The following is a 17,324-nucleotide window of genomic DNA, read 5'->3' as shown; positions in this document are numbered from 1 at the left end:
TGCAGACTAACAAGAGTTCAGTCCCTGAAGATCAAGAAGTACTTGGATGGTTTTTGGTTTTAGATTCAAAGGGGAATTAGCAGGAACTCCTTGGAGGTGCCTTGGAAAGTGCAGTTACTGGCAGCTGGGAGATCTGGGGACTAGTCCCAGCTTAGCTGCTTGTCAACCTGAACAAGTAACTTGGGCTCAGTTTTTTTGTCCCTTTTTTTTTTTTTAAAGAGATTTTATTTATTTATTTGAGAGAGAGACATACACGCAGCGAGAGAGAGAACACAAGCAGGGGGAGCCGGAGAGGTTCGAAGCAGGCTTCCCGCTGAGCAGGGAGCCTGATGCAGGCTCCATCCCAGAACTCTGGGATCATGACCTTAGCAGAAGGCAAAGGCTTAACAACTGAGCCACCCAGGTGCCCCAGTTTTTTGTCTTTAAAAGAAGATCCTTAGAACTCCAACCTTCTATTCTTTGAGGATTTTTCCATTGACACGTACTTTCTTAATAAATGGAACTTACTTCAGATTTAGCTTGCATACATACATTTAGCATAAGCACAGAGAATCAGGATTCTGCTCTTGTACCTAGAGTTTAACCTTATGCCACTGAGCTAACATTTATATTTGGAGGTCACTTCATTGAATGGTGCTGGAATAGACCTTAAGATTCCCTAATATGGGGCATGAGAGGGAGTGCAGATAGAGAAAAAAATACTAGAAAGCAGTGGTCTTCTAAAACATTGTGTTATAACCCATAATATGGATGTAGTTACTTTTTCCATGTCAGCATTTTATTTGGCTTTTGAGTGATGGTCAAGACAGGTCTGGCTTAGACCAGTACTTCCCAACATTTTTCATATCATGGTAGAAAATGGTAGAAAATTGGAGGGTGCGCGCAGAAGACAGCTGGCTCGCCTGGGAGCTGATGCTAAGTCCGGTCCCCATCTGACCACACCATAAGCTGAGGAGATCCCTAGCCTGTGGCCTTTTTGACCATTTAGGAAAGTCAGCATTACTACACAATCAAGGTCTTTGACTAGTGCTAACTATTGAAAGGAATTGTATATTTAATTGTATTTGTTAAATTGTCCTCTAATTTATTTCTCTCTTAAGTGCTTTTATGCTTTTGGCTAGTTTATATTTGAAGATCTTACTTACCCTTACAAAGTGACCTTTCTAAAAGTTTTTAAAAAGTAGTTAACTGGTGAAGAGATGGGAAATGCTTTTGTCATAATGTTTTTTTTTTTTTTTTTAAGATTTTTATTTATTTATTTGACAGAGAGAGATCACAAGCAGGCAGAGAGGCAGGCAGAGAGAGAGGAGGAAGCAGGCTCCCCACTGAGCAGGGAGCCCGATGTGGGCCTCGATCCCAGGACCCTGAGATCATGACCTGAGCCGAAGGCAGCGGCTTAACCCACTGAGCCACCCAGGCGCCCTGTCATAATGTTTTGACGTTCTTAGATTACAGGCAGTTTTGCTCTGCCTATTTAGAGAAAATACAGAGAATTTTTTTAAATAGTTTATGTTTTCCATTATAAAAGTAATAGAGAAAATGTGTGGAGGGGGGAGAAAATCTTTCATAGCTCTGTTTCCCAAATACTGTTAATATCATGTTTTTTCTAGTTTTTTTAATCATGCATTTTTTTCTTAATTGTAAATTTCAAACATTTATACAAGTAGAGAAAATAATGAACCCCATGTTTCCATCCACCAGCCTCTACAACCAACCAGCACAGGGCCACTCTTGTTCTGCACCCACCCTGACCTCCCAGATGATGTTGAACCATCTGTAAACACTTCAATGTGTGTGTCTGTAAAAGATAAGAACTGGTTTTTAACAAAACTACAATACCATTATCACACCTTTCTTAGTATCACTAAGCAAGGAGTCAGTGGACAAATTTTGCAGCTGGTCTCTCTTTTTAAGTAGTTAATTTGTTTGCATCAGGATTCGAGAAAAGCCCTCACATCATGCATGCTCTTTTAATTAGAAAAATAAAACTGGGCATTCAGAAGGGACATGCAGCCTGTACCTTAAGGATGTTCAGAGCGCATTGGCTCAGAGCTTGCACTGTGGATTCAGAAAGATGGTTTCAGAATCCTGGCCCTGCAACCTGCTATCTCTTTAACCTTGTGCAGGTTACTTAACCTCTCTCTCTTGAGCTTCTTTGTCTTGTGAAACGTGGATAGTGTCTGCCTTAGGACTCCTGTAAGGATTAAGTGAGTTCATGCAGGTTAAAGCGCTTGTGTAGAACTTAGCACATGGTTAAGGCCCCAAAAATATTAGGTACGTCCTGCATACCAGTATAGCACCAGGTTCATAGATTGTTAAGTAAGCCTTCAATAGGGTAGGAATCAAGAGATAAGGAATTTAGCCTAATTCTGCCACTTAGGTGACTCACTTTAGTGTTTTGGACCTTAAATTTGTCACCCCAAAAAGCAGGTGTGGTGAAGAATTAGATGATTTCTCAAATTCCAGTGCTTGCCAGAAGTAAGGCAGCGTGGTATTTTGAGCATGAGCTTTGAAAACACTGGGGTTTGCACAAGGGTTTGTCATTTACAAGCATTTATTCTCAGCCTCCGTTTTTCCATATGTGTCACATAATTAGTAATACCTAATAGTATTGTTGCAGTGATCAACAAGATCAATATATGGGATGCCTAGCATGTAGAAGGTACTCAAGTTATTAGCATTTCGTGGTTATAAATTAAAATAAGATCATTACATGAGAGCATTTTCTTTACATTGGAAGAGTGAAGATGGAAAACCATGGTTCTAGAACATGAACGATATAAAACTGTGGGACTATTCAACCATGTGGTTGGATAAAAGCCAGATGATGTCAGGATCTCTATAGAAATTCAAGAAGGTATTTGCAACAGATAGTTGCTCAAGTTGAATAAATCTATTTTCTGCATTTGAAAATTTGAACAATAGTAAGTTAAAGATTAGATTGTTGTTTGTGTGTGTTTCAGTTGTTAATGATTGGAATATACTGTAAGCGTTTTATTCTAATGATATTGTTGCGTTAACGAAAATCATCTCCACTGTTAATAGGAGAGCTGCACTGTTATAACTGAGTTAGAAAACCAAACCCACGCTGGAGTTTACTGATTCCCATGTACTAGGCAGCATTTCCCCAACTTGCTTGATGGGGAGAACCGCCATCGTACCTTTAAATCTACACATCCTCCTCTAGAAATTTTGATTCAGGAAAATGTTGAGTTAAAAGCTCAGGAATCTGTTGTCCTCACTCCTTCCCGCTCAACAAGGCCTCCAGCTAAAAAGTTCATTTGTTTATGGATAGACTGGAAGAAAGGTTAGGTTAGTAAAGCATGTAGAAAGAAAAATGGCAGATTTTAAATGTTGCTATTTTTTCCCTTCTTATTTTGTTTTTTGTTAAAGTAATCAACATACATGGTTCAAAGAAAGAGTATTAGAAGAATGGGGTGGGGGGCGGTCCCTCCATTCTCCCCACCTCATAATCTCGTTCTTTAGAGGCAACCACTCCGTTATTTTGCTCTTTTCTCAGGCATTATCTTCATATTTTTAAATCATTTCATATGTTATGTCTTGCTTTTTTCTCCCCCAGTGATTAGCCTGTTGAGCTTGATGATCTGTCTCAGTTCCTCTCTTGTGTTTAGGTTGACCTTTGACTGTTTTTTTCACATACGTGCATACTGTTAATTTTTTCCCAGATGCTCCAACATAATTGCCACATTCTTATCAGTAATATTTTCCATGAACTCAGATGTGTCACTTGATGTTTCCAATGGAGAACTATATTCAGGTATCATTCAGGAACTACCTCTCTCCTCATGGGCTGTCACCCATGACCCATTTCTTGGCTTGCCTCTTTATTTCCTAAGAAGTATTTGAATGCCCATAATACTTGTCTGGTAGTTTGGAAATGTTATAGAATTCTAGGTTGGAAGTAATTTCCTCTCCGAATTTTGAAGGAATGATTGTGCTGTCTGGTGTCTGTAATTTCTCTAGAGACGTAGCAGTCAAATCCTTTTTTATGAGACCTTGTTTCATTGGTTTTTTTCTTTTCTCTCTTACTAGAAGCTTTGAGAATATTCTATCCCTGGTGTTCCGGGCTTTCTTAATGAGGTACCAGAGTATGGGACTTTCCTCATCTACCGTTCTGGTTCTCAGCGGACCCTTTCATCCTGGAAAGTAATGTCCTTCCATTCTGGGACATTATCTTCTTCTATTTCTCTGATTTCCCCCTCCTCCCCTCTTTTCTTTTTCTTTGATCCCCTTTTGTAACATCCATTCTTGTTATATGGCACTGGTAGCTTCAAAGAGGACCCATTAAAGTTTTTCAGTTTTTGGTCTCTGCATTGGAGCAGCTTTCCATAGTCAGTTGCTAGAATGAATATCAGCCCCCCCCCCCTCAAATGGCAAGCCCCTGCATGTAATGAGAACTTAGTGCTTCACCCCACGGTTTTACAGAGCCCATTAAGCCATGTCCAGCAGGACTGGGGATGGTCCAGCCATCTGCTCTCTCCCTCCTCAGTCTCATTCACCCTCATTCCCTCACTGCCCTCACTGCCCGCAGGCACTAGAAATGTACTGCTGCTTTCTTTATTCTACTGTAGAAGCACCTGCTACTGCTCTTTTGATGAATCTATAGGCTATTTGAGTACTGTTAAAAAATTAATCTTACTCAGATGAAGGAAGAAAAGTTGAAAGAAAAAAATGAAAAGAAAGATTTATAGGTAATGCAGAAAATTCCTTGTAAAAGCAGGGGCAAACTCTAACAAATACAGTTTTCTGAACTGATGAGTATGAAACCAGCAGGCTTGCACTTCTTCCAAGAGTTTTTCTTGAAAACCGCTTTTCTCCACGGAAATCAAAATATCAGTGGTCATTAACACCAGGTGGGATTACAGGGTGGTTTTCATTTGCTCTTTGTACTTTACTGTACTTGACATATTTCCGACGGGGCCTACTGGGGACCTTTTCCTTTGCTAGTCAAGGAGGAGAGGTGCTTTCTTTTCCCTGATAAAGTGTCCATGTCCCTTGGGCTCTAGCTGCTCAGCCCTCTGTCGCTGCTCCCACCAGTGAGCCCCTCCCTCCTTCTTGCACTGACCTCCTTTGCTCTTTAACAAAGTATGTTTTTAGGTCTTCCTAACCTGTTTTCCTCTTACCTGTTTCTTTCCTCAGGTACTTTTACTGGCTACTTTTTAAGACTGATGCTACCTGCGCAGCAAAGCAGTGTTTTTAAAGTCGTTCGTTCGAACTTTGCCTGAGCTTTCTAGTTGTGGTGGCCCCTGTAGCAGATCATAGCTCCTTTTTTTTTAGCTTTCAGATTCTTGGTTCAGACCAAATAATGCATTCATCTCTCAGTTCATTTCCAGGTCAAAGAGATTTTTTTTCAGTTCATTTTTATTAGGAAAAAGCAAATATCCTGGAAAGAATATCAAGGTAGACTAAGGTTACAAGCTTAAACCTCTCCCTTGAGTTGCCTTTCATCAATCATTCTCTTGCTCTTAATGATGATCGAAATTGACTTACAAGCCCATTCGTAAAGTATATTCTTTCAAAATCAATAAATTCTTGCATTGGCCTTGAAACAGAAGGAGGGAAATAATCACATAGCCCTGTGACCCAGAGATTATTTCTGCCAGTCAGAGACCTAACAACACATGATAAGGTACAGATTGTTGAACTGTTTTTTGACCTTTAAGTCTGAAGTATGTCTGAAAGTATGTTTGAGTTGTGAAGGGCTGCGTAATCCAGGTGTCTCCTGGGTTGCAAACGCAGGAGAGGTCTGAGCTGGGAGATTGAGATAAGGAAGACCTTAGCATTTAGTTGGTATTCTAAGCCATTGCAGTAGCTGGTAGGGGTGGGGAGAGTATGTGAAGTGACCGGATGGAGAGCCTAAAGCAGTTTGCTGAGGACCCTGAATATTTGGGGATGGGACAGAGGAAGAAGAGCTTACCCCAGAGAGACAGGAGGAGACTCAGGAAAATCCGATATCCAGAAGAGAATGGAGTTAAATGTCAGATACTTCCAAGACCTAAAGGAGGATGAATACTAATTTTTTCACTGAATTTTCCCATGGTGGTATCTATCTCCAATAAAGCTTTTCTTGATCTCCCTTGAGCACAGTTGTTGATCTTTCCTGTACCTCATGCAAGTATATTAAACCTAGCACAAATGTGTTATAAATATTTGTTTATAGTTCTGTTTCCCTTTAAAGGCATGGCCCTTGGGGCGCCTGGGTGGCTCAGTGGGTTAAGCCTCTGCCTTCAGCTCAGGGTCCTGGGATCGAGCTCCGCATCCGTCTCTCTGCTCAGCGGGAAGCCCACTTCCTCCCTCTCTCTGCCTGCTTCTCTGCCTACTTGTGATCTCTGTCAAATAAATTAAATAAATCTTTAAAAAAAAAAAGTCATGGCCCTTCAGGTTTTGATCTTAGTCATCTTTGGTGAGACCATATTCCATTGTGTGTTCACAATGTGGACTTCAGGTGCTCGCTTCGGCAGCACATACACAATGTGGACTTCAGCCTCCCAGTGTGCTAATAGCTAATGCGTTAATAGCTGTGTGACCCATAGCAAATTATTTAGCATCTGTGTGCCTCAGTTCCATTATCTATGGTATCTGTGGTATGTGATAATACTAGTGTCCACTTCATAGAAGAGTGAGCATTTGTAAAGCGTAGACAACAGTGCCTGGCTCATTGTAAATACAATATAGTGTTTAGTGGCGGTGAGGGGGGTGTGGTAATAGTAATATTGTTAGCATAGTGCCTGGCATTTAATGGGTAGTTGAATGTGAAAATTCAACAGTTTGAGACTAATACAATCCCTGTCATTCTAAACTGTAAGCATATACAGAATGTAGTCATGATCAGGCCATAGGAAAACTGTACAATAGAAGTGGACAGGGTATATGCTGTGGTGAGTGCTGCGAAGTGTGTAAGCCTGACAATTCACAGACCGGTACCCCTGGGGCAAATAATACATTATATGTTAATAAAAATAATTTATAAAAAGAAGTGAACAAAAATTTTTTTAAAGATTTTACTTATTTATTTGAGAGAGAGAACATAAGCAGGGGGAGTAGGAGAGGGAGAAGCAGTCTCCCCGCTGAGCAGGGTGCCCAGTGAGATGTGGGGCTTATCCTAGGATCCATGGATCATGACTCAAGGGGAAAGCAGACTCTTTTTTTTTTTTTTTTTAAGATTTTATTTATTTATTTAACAGAGAGAGAGATCACAAGTAGGCAAAGAGGCAGGCGGGGGCGGTGGGGGGGGGGGGAAGCAGGCTCCCTGCTGAGCAGAGAGCCAGATGCAGGGCTCCATCCCAGGAACCTGAGATCATGACCTGAGCTGAAGGCAGAGGCCTAACCTACTGAGCCACCCAGGCACCCCAGAAAGCAGATTCTTAACAGACTGACCACCCAGGTACCCCAAAAGTGGACAGAATTAAGTGCATATAGCTTTGTTTTATGAAGCCAATCTATAGGCTTTTCCCAAAAGTATTATGTAATCTTAGTTTTTTTTCATGTAGTGGGGAAGGAGAAAACCAAAAGATGAGGATTTCCAAAGCAGGTGAGAATTTCTATGTGTAGCATTGAAAATTAGTCTTAAACAGGTGGGTGGTGGAGCTCAGTCACAGGTTTTGTTTGGCATGAAAGATGCAACACTTCAGCTTGATCCATTCACTCTGTTTCTACAGCTTATAAAATTAAAAGTATCTGTTGATCTCTTAGACCTCAGATTAACTCATAGTGGGCATATACTCTTTCAGTCAGCAAGTGAGCATTTAACTGCGCCGTCTAGACACTTACTGTTTAACAGAGAACGTGTTAGGGGCTGGGGATAGGATGATAAATAAGACAGACTGTACTTGTCCTAAAAGAGGACAATTATTCTTATGGGAGAGGCCTGTCATTGCAAGTGTTAAGAGATGCAGATAAGGAGCGGAAGTGTAAATGGGGTTGAAGGGGGTGGGTAAGCAGACTCCATGAGGTAACAGGTAAGCTGAGGCTTCAAGGATGGGAGGAAGGCAGAAATACTGGGAATATATACCACCCTAAGCCATGTTCTGTGCGCGAGCTGGGGAAGTGTGTGTGTCCTATGTGGCTCTAGAGCCTGGCAAATGAGGGAGAGGGGTGGGTGGGGTGTTAGAAAGAGGACTGCTGGTATCAGATCAAGCTGGGTCTTGTAGCCATGATGTGAGTGAGGAGTTTCATTTTATTAACCACAGTGAGAAGCCATTGAATGTTTTTAAACTGTGAGTCAATCCTATTTGTGTTTTGAAATCCCTTTTGCCTCTGTATAAGCTTTTCTTCTTCTCCAGTCGTGCATAAAGAAAGCACTTTAGATAGATTTAATACATAAAATGCAGAAACTGATTTCTTAGTCTTGAAATACGGATGTCCTGGAGTCATTTGCCAGAAAGAGTCCTTGCCTTAAGAATCAGTTTACATCTTAGATGTCAGAAACTTGAGTCACAAAAATAAAATGATTTATATATAAAATGTTCAGTTAGTGTCAGAGGATAGTCTTGAAACCTTAATTCTGAAATCCTTCTGTTGCTGGCTAGAATCAGATTACTGTCACTGACTGTTATGATCATTACCATATCTGGAAAATGATAGTCTGGATGTGGATTTGCTGTGCACGCCATGTTCACAGGAATGTGGCTTTTCCCATATGTTCCATTTTAAAAAGAAATGGTCTTTCATGGTTTTTGCTACATTAAAAACATTAATGGGGTATTTCTTTTAGTAGGAAATGTGTTGTCTGTAGTACAGGAAATTCTTTCTTGTAATTCAAATCATGAGCAACATTTTGCATTTGAGTTGGTTTAGTCAGTAAAATCTGAACGTCTACTGTGTGCCAGGTACTGTTCTAGGATCTTTTTTTTTTTTAAGATTTATTTATTTATTTGACAGAGAGAGATAACAAGTAGGCAGAGAGGCAGGCAGAGAGAGAGGGAGAAGCAGACTTCCTGCTGAGCAGAGAGGCTGATGTGGGACTCAATCCCAGGACCCTGAGATCATGACCTGAGCCGAAGGCAGAGGCTTAACCCACTGAGCCACAAGGGCGCCCAAATACATGGAGTCTGTCTTTTTCCTTAGGATTTTATTTATTTGACAGAGTGTGCACACAAGCAGGGGAAGTGGCAGGCAGAGGGAGAGAGAGAAGCAGGGCTCAATCCCAGGACCCTGGGATCATGATCTGAGTCAAAAGCAGGCACTCAGTAGACTGAGCCACCCAGGCAGCCCTCTGTTCTAGGATCTTGGGATATATTGTGAACTAAACAAAGATTCCTACCTTTGAAAAGCTTACTTCCCAGGATGCACATGACAAATAATGAACATAATTAGTATATTTATTATGCTTGTCATAAATGTAATTAGCATGTTAGTGGTATGGGCTTTAAAATAAAAATAAAATGGTTAGGGGAGCCTGGGGAGCTCAGTTGGTTGAGCATCTGACTCTTGTTTGTGGCTCGGGTCATGATTGCAGGCTCATGGGATTGAGCACTGTGTTGGGCTCTGTGCTCAGTGCCAAGTCTGCTTGGGATTCTCTCCCTCCCCCTCTGCCCTTACCCCTGCTCATGCACATGCTCTCTCTAAATAAATAAAATCTTTAAAAAGTAGAGCAGCTAATGCATTAAGTGGAGAGGTGGCACATTTAAGTAGGGTGTTTGGGCTAGCATCATTGAGAAGGTATGATTTGAGCAAAAACTTGAAACTTGGAAAAAGCATACCAGGCAGAAGGAACGACCAATACAAACAAAAGACCCTAGACCAGAGTGTACCGGGCCTATATGAGTACCAGGAAGGAGACTAGTGTGTCCAGAGAGAGGGATGGAGTTCCTTGGCTTTCTAGGAAGGAGTTTCTCCTCAGTCAATTTCAAAGAAGTTCATAAGCCAAAAATACATGATACCATGATAGGACTAAGAATTTCCATCCTGTGAATGTTCTGTAGATGGTAGTCGATGAACACCTACACTCATGTCGTGAATTAAATAATTCCAAAGTAACACAAAATCTAAGTTCATTTCATAGAGCAGCTGAACATACAAAAATCTCTTATTCTGTGAATAAGAAATGATGTTGGATCACATGCTCTTAAGACCTAGCATTTAGTAAAAGCTGAAACTTTCCTGTTCCAGTTTATAGGTCTCCAGGTTGAAGCCAAAAGCCTTTGTTCTGTAGCAAAGAATGGCAGGGGTGCCAAAGGTTCTTGTCTCTAGAAGGAGCAGGGATAGTCTTGGGCTTAGGAAATCCTTAGGGAAACTGCCCTTTAAGAGCAGGTTTGGTTTACTTCCCTTATTTCTTCCAAACTCAGTAGCTGTAAATCCTTTTAACATTTTTAATTAGGTGGTCTCATTTTCTAATTTTCTGTTTTTTGATTTTGTGAAGTTTTCCTTGTGTTTAAGAGTTTCCAGTGTAGGGCGCCTGGGTGGCTCAGTGGGTTAAGCCGCTGCCTTTGGCTCAGGTCATGATCTCAGGGTCCTGGGATCCAGTCCCGCATCGGGCTCTCCGCTCAGCGGGGAGCCTGCTTCCTCCTCTCTCTCTCTGCCTGCCTCTCTGCCTACTTGTGATCTCTCTCTGTCAAATAAATAAGTAAAATCTTTGAAAAAAAAAAAAAAAAAGAGTTTCCAGTGTAAATCATCACGCTACATTCATAAGGTCCTAATCAATGACAATCTAATAGAGTATTGCCTAAGTCCCCTGCATGCCGGGTGGTTTACATTGGTGCGTGGGTTCAGTGCCCTGTGTTTCAGACACACTGTGTGCTTTGTAAAGACCCAATTTACCCAGTGCGATCACTGGGTTGTTCCAGCCATACCTGTTATAATCTTTTCCCATGCCTCTGAATTTTACTTTTCATAGAGTATTTTTTTATAATTTTTTAATTCTTTTTCATTGATTCCTTTCCCAATTTGTCATTTTGTTGTTGTTTTGGGGTGGGTTTTTTTTTTTTTTGAGTCCTACCTATTCATTGCTGTACATTGTTTCTACGCTAGTTTCCCACAAAGTTGAAGTTGAAGTAAGACCACTAAAGAAAATGCTCAGACACATGGGTATTTGACCTGCTGAAGCAAAACATTCTACAGTTGACCTTGAATAATGCAGGCTTGACCTACATGGATCCACTTATATGTAGATTTTTTTTTCATCATGATAAGTGTACTCTTTAATCCTTATTCCCAATTTTACTCTTCCCTCCTCCCCTCCTCTCATCTGGGTACCATCAGTTGTTTCTCTATAGTTAAGAGTCTGTTGGGGTGCCTGGTTGATTCAGTTGGTTAAGCATCAGACTCTTGATCTCAGCTCAGGTCTTGATCTCAGGGATGTGAGTTCAAGCCCAGAGTTGGACTCCACGCTGGATGTGGAGCCTCCTTAAAAAAAAAAAAAGAAGTCTGCTTCTTGGTTTGTCTCTTTTTTTCCCCCTTTGCTTTTTTTTTTTTTTTTAATATTTTACTTATTTATTTATTTGACAGAGATCACAAGTAGGCAGATAGGCAGAGAGAGAGAGAGAGAGGAGGAAGCAGGCTCCCCACTAAGCAGAGAGCCCAATGCGGGGCTCGATCCCAGGACCCTGGGATCATGACCTGAGCCAAAGGCAAAGGCTTTAAACCACTGAGCCACCCAGGCACCCCTGTTTTGTTTTTAAATTTCACGTGAGTGAGATCTTACGCTATTTGCCTTTCTTTTACTGCCTTATCTTGCGTAGCATTATATTCTCTAGCTCTGTCCATGTTGTTGCAAATGGCAAGATTTGATTCTATATGATTGAGTAATATTCCATTTTATATATATACCGTTTCTTCTTCATCAGTTCCATTATTGATAGACATTTGGGCTGCTTTCATTGTTTGGCTGGTGTAAATAATGCTGCAGTAAACATAGTGGTGCATGTATCCCTTTGAATTCGTGTTTTTGGATAAATATCCAGTACTGCGATTACTGGATTGTAGGGTAGTTCTATTTTTAATTTTTTGAGGAACCTCCATACTGTTTTCCACAGTGGCTGCAGCAGTTTGCATTCCAACCAACAGTGCAAGAGGGTTCCTTCTTCTCCACATCCTTGCCAACACTTGTGATTCGTGTTTTTGAGTTTAGCCATTCTGACAGGTGTGAAGTGATTATCTCATTGTAGTTTTGATTTACATTTTCCTGATGATGAGTGACGCTGAACATCTTCAGTGTGTCTTTGGCTCTCTGTATGTCTTTGGAGAAATGTCTGTTCATGTCTTCTGCCTATTTTTAATTGGATTGTTTTTTGGGTGTTGAGGTGTAGCAGTTCTTTATATATTGTGGGTTCTAATCCTTTTTGGACTTGTCATTTGCAAATATCTTCTCCCATTCAGTAGGTTGCATTTCAGGTTTGTTGGTTGTTTCCTTTCTTGTGAAGAAACTTTTTATGCTCATGTAGTCCCAATATTTATTTTTGCTTTCGTTTCCCTTGCCTCAAGAGACATATCTAGAAAAATGTTACAGCCAGTGTCCGAGAGATTACTTCCTGTGTTCTCTTCTAGGATTTTTATAGTTTCAGATCTCACATATATGTCTTTAATCAATTTTGAGTTTATTTTTGTGTGTGGTGAAAGAAAGCAGTCCACTTTCGCTATTTTGCATGTGGATGTCCAGTTTTTCCAACACTGTTTATTGAACAGACATTTTCCCATTGTATATTCATTTTTCCTTTGTCAAAGATTAATTGACCTTATAATTGTGGGTTTATTTGGGGGTTTTCTGTTCTATTCCATTGATCTATGTGTCTGTATTTGTGCCAGTACCATACTGATTTAATTATTACTGCTTTGTAACATAATGTGAAATCTAGGGTTGTGGTATCTCCTATTTTGTTTTTTCTTTTTCAAGATTGCTTTGGCTAATTTGAGTCTTTGTGGTTCCATACAGATTTCAGGATTGGTTATCCTAGTTCTGTGAAAATTGCCTTTGGTATTTTGGTAGGGATTGCAATAAATCTTTAGATTGCTGTGGGTAGTGTAGACATTTTAACAATATTTATTCATCCAACTTGAGCACGGAATGTCTTTCCATTTTTTTGCATCATCTTGAAATCCTTTCATCAGCGTTAAATAATTTTCAGAGTACAAGTCTTTCATCTCTTCGGTTAAGTTTATTCCTAGGTATTTTAATTTTTGGTGCAATTTGTAAATGGAATGGTTTTCTCATATGCAGATTTGTTTTTTGTTTTTGTTTTAATTTTATTTATTTATTTGACAGACAGAGATCACAAGTAGGCAGAGAGGCAGGCAGAAACAGAGCGGGGGAGGGGGGGGGCGGGGGGAAGCAGGCTCCCCACTGAGCAGAGAGCTGGATCCTAGGAACCTGGGATCATGACCCGAGCCAAAGGCAGAGGCTTTAACCCACTGAGCCACCCAGTCGCCCCTGCAGATTTGTTTTTGATACAGTATACCACTGTAAATGTATTTTCTCTTCCTTGTGATTTTCTTAACATTTTATTTTCTCTTGCTTATTTTGTTATAAGAATATAGTATATAATACATTTAACATAGAAAATATGTGTTAAGTAACTGTTTATGTTACTAGTAAGGCTTATGTCAACAGTGGTTTGGGGAGTCAAAAGTTATATGTGAATTTTCAACTTCATGAAGGGGATTGTGCCCCTAACTCCCACGTTGTTCAAGGATCAGCTATACTTTCTTCTCGCTGAAAAAAAGGGAAATGGTATGTATTCATAGAACTGCCAGTTAGAAGCGGTTTTAAAAAATTTTGCAGGGCTTTTTCTCTTCTTCCTCCAGATAGGATTGCATATGAATCACCCCAAAATTTAGTAGTCTACCCTCTTCTTTTTTTTTTTTTTAAGGGAAAAGACTGCCACAGTTTTTAAGCCTCTAAAACCACATTTTTTAAGTTCCATTGCCATTCTTTTTTTTTTTTTTTTTTTTTTTTAAAGATTTATTTATTTGTTAGAGTGTGTGTGCTGTTGGGAAGTGCAGAGGGAGAGGAAGGGAGAGAGAATCCCAAGCAGACTCTGTGTGGAGTGCAGAGCCCCACGTGGAGCTCTGGGCTCCACACAGAGCCGACATGGAGCCGACGTGGAGCCAACGTGGATCCTGGGACCAGAAGATCACTACCTGAGCCAAAGTCAGACACTTAACTGACTGAGCCACCTAGGCCTCCATTACCCTTCTAAGTGGGAAATTTAAGAACCTGACATTTAGTAGATATTACAGCTATTATATGACAAGATCAGAAGATATTTAATATGGGTGCGCCTGGGTGGCTCAGTTGGTTAAGCGTCTGCCTTTAGCTCAGGTCATGATCTCAGGGTCCTGGGATCGAGCCCTGCATCAGGATCCCTGCTCAGTGGAAAGTCTGCTTTTTCCTCTCCTTCTGCCCCGACCCCCCAGCTTGTGTGCACGCTCTCTCACTCTCTCAAATAAATAAATAAAATCTTTATTAAAAAAAGAAATTGAATACACTCAAAGCAAGTTTATGGTATTCTGATAACTGAGTTTTAAACATAATTAAGAACCTAAGATGGGTATCTATTCAATTATTTTTTATCTGTTTATGCACTTGAACATGAACTTGAAAGTAATGAATAAATTGGACTTGAGTGATTTCTCTTTGCTTATCTTAATGAAAAACATGTTATTTTCCTTTTAGTTAACTCTAAGAATAATTGTAGAATAAATCTACTTTGTATCTTATATTCTGTCCTTGGTTTTGCTGTTTAGTGGGGTTGGATTCCATGGCCAGTGTGGTAGGGACCTCAGAGGTGAACCACCTCAGACTGACCATGAATTCAGTTAATCAGTGTTAACATTCAGGTAAACTTAGGGTTTTTAATCATAACATTTGCCAGCTTTATGTTGTCAAAATATAACTTCTTTCTAAATTGTCAAATTCAGTACTGTTTGAAGTCAGAAATCCTCAAGAAAGTAAAAAGGGGGGAAGTGAGGTGGGATATTCTTTTTTTTTTTTTTTTAATTCTTAATAAACATTTTTATTTTTGTTGCTACAGAAAAGTCTTCCCTTCTTTAAAGCTGTTCAGATTTTAACTCAGAGAGAGATCCTCTGTAATGATGAGATCTTCTGGGATGCCCAAACTTGGATGAATCTGCGTTTGTATGCAGCAGTATTGTGGTCTTTTGGTATCTTTTGGTCTGAAAAGGAAGCCCTTGACAGTATTTGCCATACATAACCCACACTGTCTTCAGAGGAGGGATTTAGTTTTTAGAGATTCCCTAGAACATAAAGATTTATTTAATTTCATTTGAAATTAAATCTTTGAAATTCATCTTCCCTTGAAGATTTATTTAATTTCATTTTCAGTGAGTACCCTTTGCCATTTGTGATGTAATTGTGTGATTGTACTACTTGATACATGGAAAATATTTTATTAAAAAGTCTCCTTCCTTAGCAACATGTGTCATTGTTTTCAGGGTATACCTTCTCAGAAGCTTCACAGGAGGGAGAGCAGTGACAAGGAAGTTATCATTCTTTGCACGGTAAAATCATCAACTTAAGTCACCAGCTTCTAATTCAAATGAAATTTTAATTTGGATGTGTTACTGTTCCTTCTTGAAACAGTTTTGTTCCCAGTACGTGATATGTTACTTTGGTTTTATAATTGAAAATACCATGAAAACATGAAATATATACATGGAAACATCTGAGCTCTTTTTCCTGGAATATCAGCATGGTTGATCTTAGGACTTGAATTAAAAGATTTTCTAGGGGGGGGCGCCTGGATGGCTCAATGGGTTAACCCTCTGCCTTCGGCTCAGGTCATGGTCTCAGGGTCCTGGGATCGAACCCCGCATGGGGCTCTCTGCTCAGCGGGGAACCTGCTTCCCACCCCCTCTCTGCCTGCCTCTCTGCCTACTTGTGATCTCTCTCTCCCCCTCTGTTAAATAAATAAATAAAATATTTAAAAAAAAAAAAAAGATTTTCTAGGGGTGCGTGGGTGGCTCAGTTGGTTGAGCATCTGTCTGCCTTAGGCTCAGGTCATGATCCCAAAGTCTTGGGATTGAGTCCTGCGTCAGGGTCCTTGCTCAGCGAGGAGTCTGCCTCTGCCTCTGCCTATCTTTCTCTCTCTCTCTCTCTCTCTGACAAATAAAATCTTTAAAAAAGACTTTCAAGAATTTGGGGCAAACCTCTTATTCTTTAAAGTCTTTCAGAAACCTTCTTCTAATGAGGTCGTTCATATACTGCTCCTATATGGGTCAGTGTTTTGCTGGTAAAATATCAAGAGTAGGTAGTATCAGTCTGATATTTTATCAGTGACTAGTTACAACAGATTTTCAGGAAGTAAGTGTGATGCAGATCTTATCAGACAGAACACAGAGGCTGTCAGGCACATACAATTTAGATACGGAAGTAAGAGCAAACTGAGTTAAGCAGAGGTAGAGGAAATGCTTCAAGAGGGGGTACACAGGAATCCCGCCCTAGCGCATGTAGATATAATTCCTCTATATCAGTTCTGTCTGTATGTGTGTTAGAAGGAAGAAAATGGAAAATTTGTTTTATACACTGATAAGAAAGGGTGCAGCCTACATTATAGAACTGAATTCACCAATGACCTGAGTAAAACATTTGATTTGTTAATTGTCAACAAGCTGGTTGAGTACACTTTTGTAGGACTTTACACTGGATATCTCTTCCTCTCTCCCTCCCCCATAGTTGTTGAAAACCAGATGTGTTGGAATTAGTCCAAAAGCCACAACTAGAGGGATTTGGTTTCTTCCAAGTTGGAGGATGACTATCTTTTTCCCTTAAAAAATGAAGTTAACCCTTTTAGGTGTTTATGCTAGAGAAATAAGCCAGTCTTCATTCTAGTCACGGTCTTATTTTTTTAAAAACATGTTAAGTACATTATGATACCATTTTGGATTTTATTTTATCTTTTTAAAGATTTTATTTCTTTATTTGAGAGAAAGAGCAGAGACAGAGCACAAGCAGGCGGAGGGGCCAAGGGAGAGAGGAGGAGACTCCCTGCTGAGCAGGGAGCCCGGATGCTGAGCTTGTTCCCACACAGGACCCTGGGATCATGACCTGAGCCAAAGGCAGACCTTAACTGACTAAGCCACCCAAGTACCACCCTTTTATTTAATTATTTATTTTTAAAATAGAATGGGGAAAAGCATGCTGTAAATACAACTGATCTTTTAAGGCAAGAAAGGTACCACTTCCCCAAGCTAGTTATTTGTAAATCTTTTATTTCTAGGCAAAAATGTCATCATTAGAACTTTTCTCTCCTTTTGGTTTATTCCATCCACCCATAAACCAAGATATATTCTGAGTTCCTTCTGGCCTGCCAGTTGTTTGTGCTGAATACCCCACACTGGAAGCACAGGAA

General features: G+C 40.1%; 1 protein-coding gene across 6 annotated transcripts in view; it reads left to right on the top strand.

Annotated features, from left to right (window-relative positions):
- FAM118B (family with sequence similarity 118 member B) overlaps positions 1-17,324 on the top strand; it is a 50,139-nt gene that overhangs the window by 2,664 nt on the left and 30,151 nt on the right. For 4 of the 6 annotated variants that reach the window (XM_059414207.1, XM_059414173.1, XM_059414189.1 and 1 more), the window contains one exon: positions 15,409-15,474. The exons of the other annotated variants lie outside the window; for them this stretch is intronic. The gene's annotated coding sequence lies outside the window, so the exon portion shown is untranslated. The remainder of the gene's footprint in view (positions 1-15,408; positions 15,475-17,324) is intronic. 6 annotated transcript variants of the gene reach the window in all.

This window comes from Mustela nigripes, chromosome 1, assembly GCF_022355385.1.
Source record: "Mustela nigripes isolate SB6536 chromosome 1, MUSNIG.SB6536, whole genome shotgun sequence".
NCBI lineage: Eukaryota > Metazoa > Chordata > Mammalia > Carnivora > Mustelidae > Mustela > Mustela nigripes.
The sequence above is the reverse complement of the archived record's forward strand: the minus strand, read 5'-3'. Positions and strand labels throughout refer to the sequence as shown.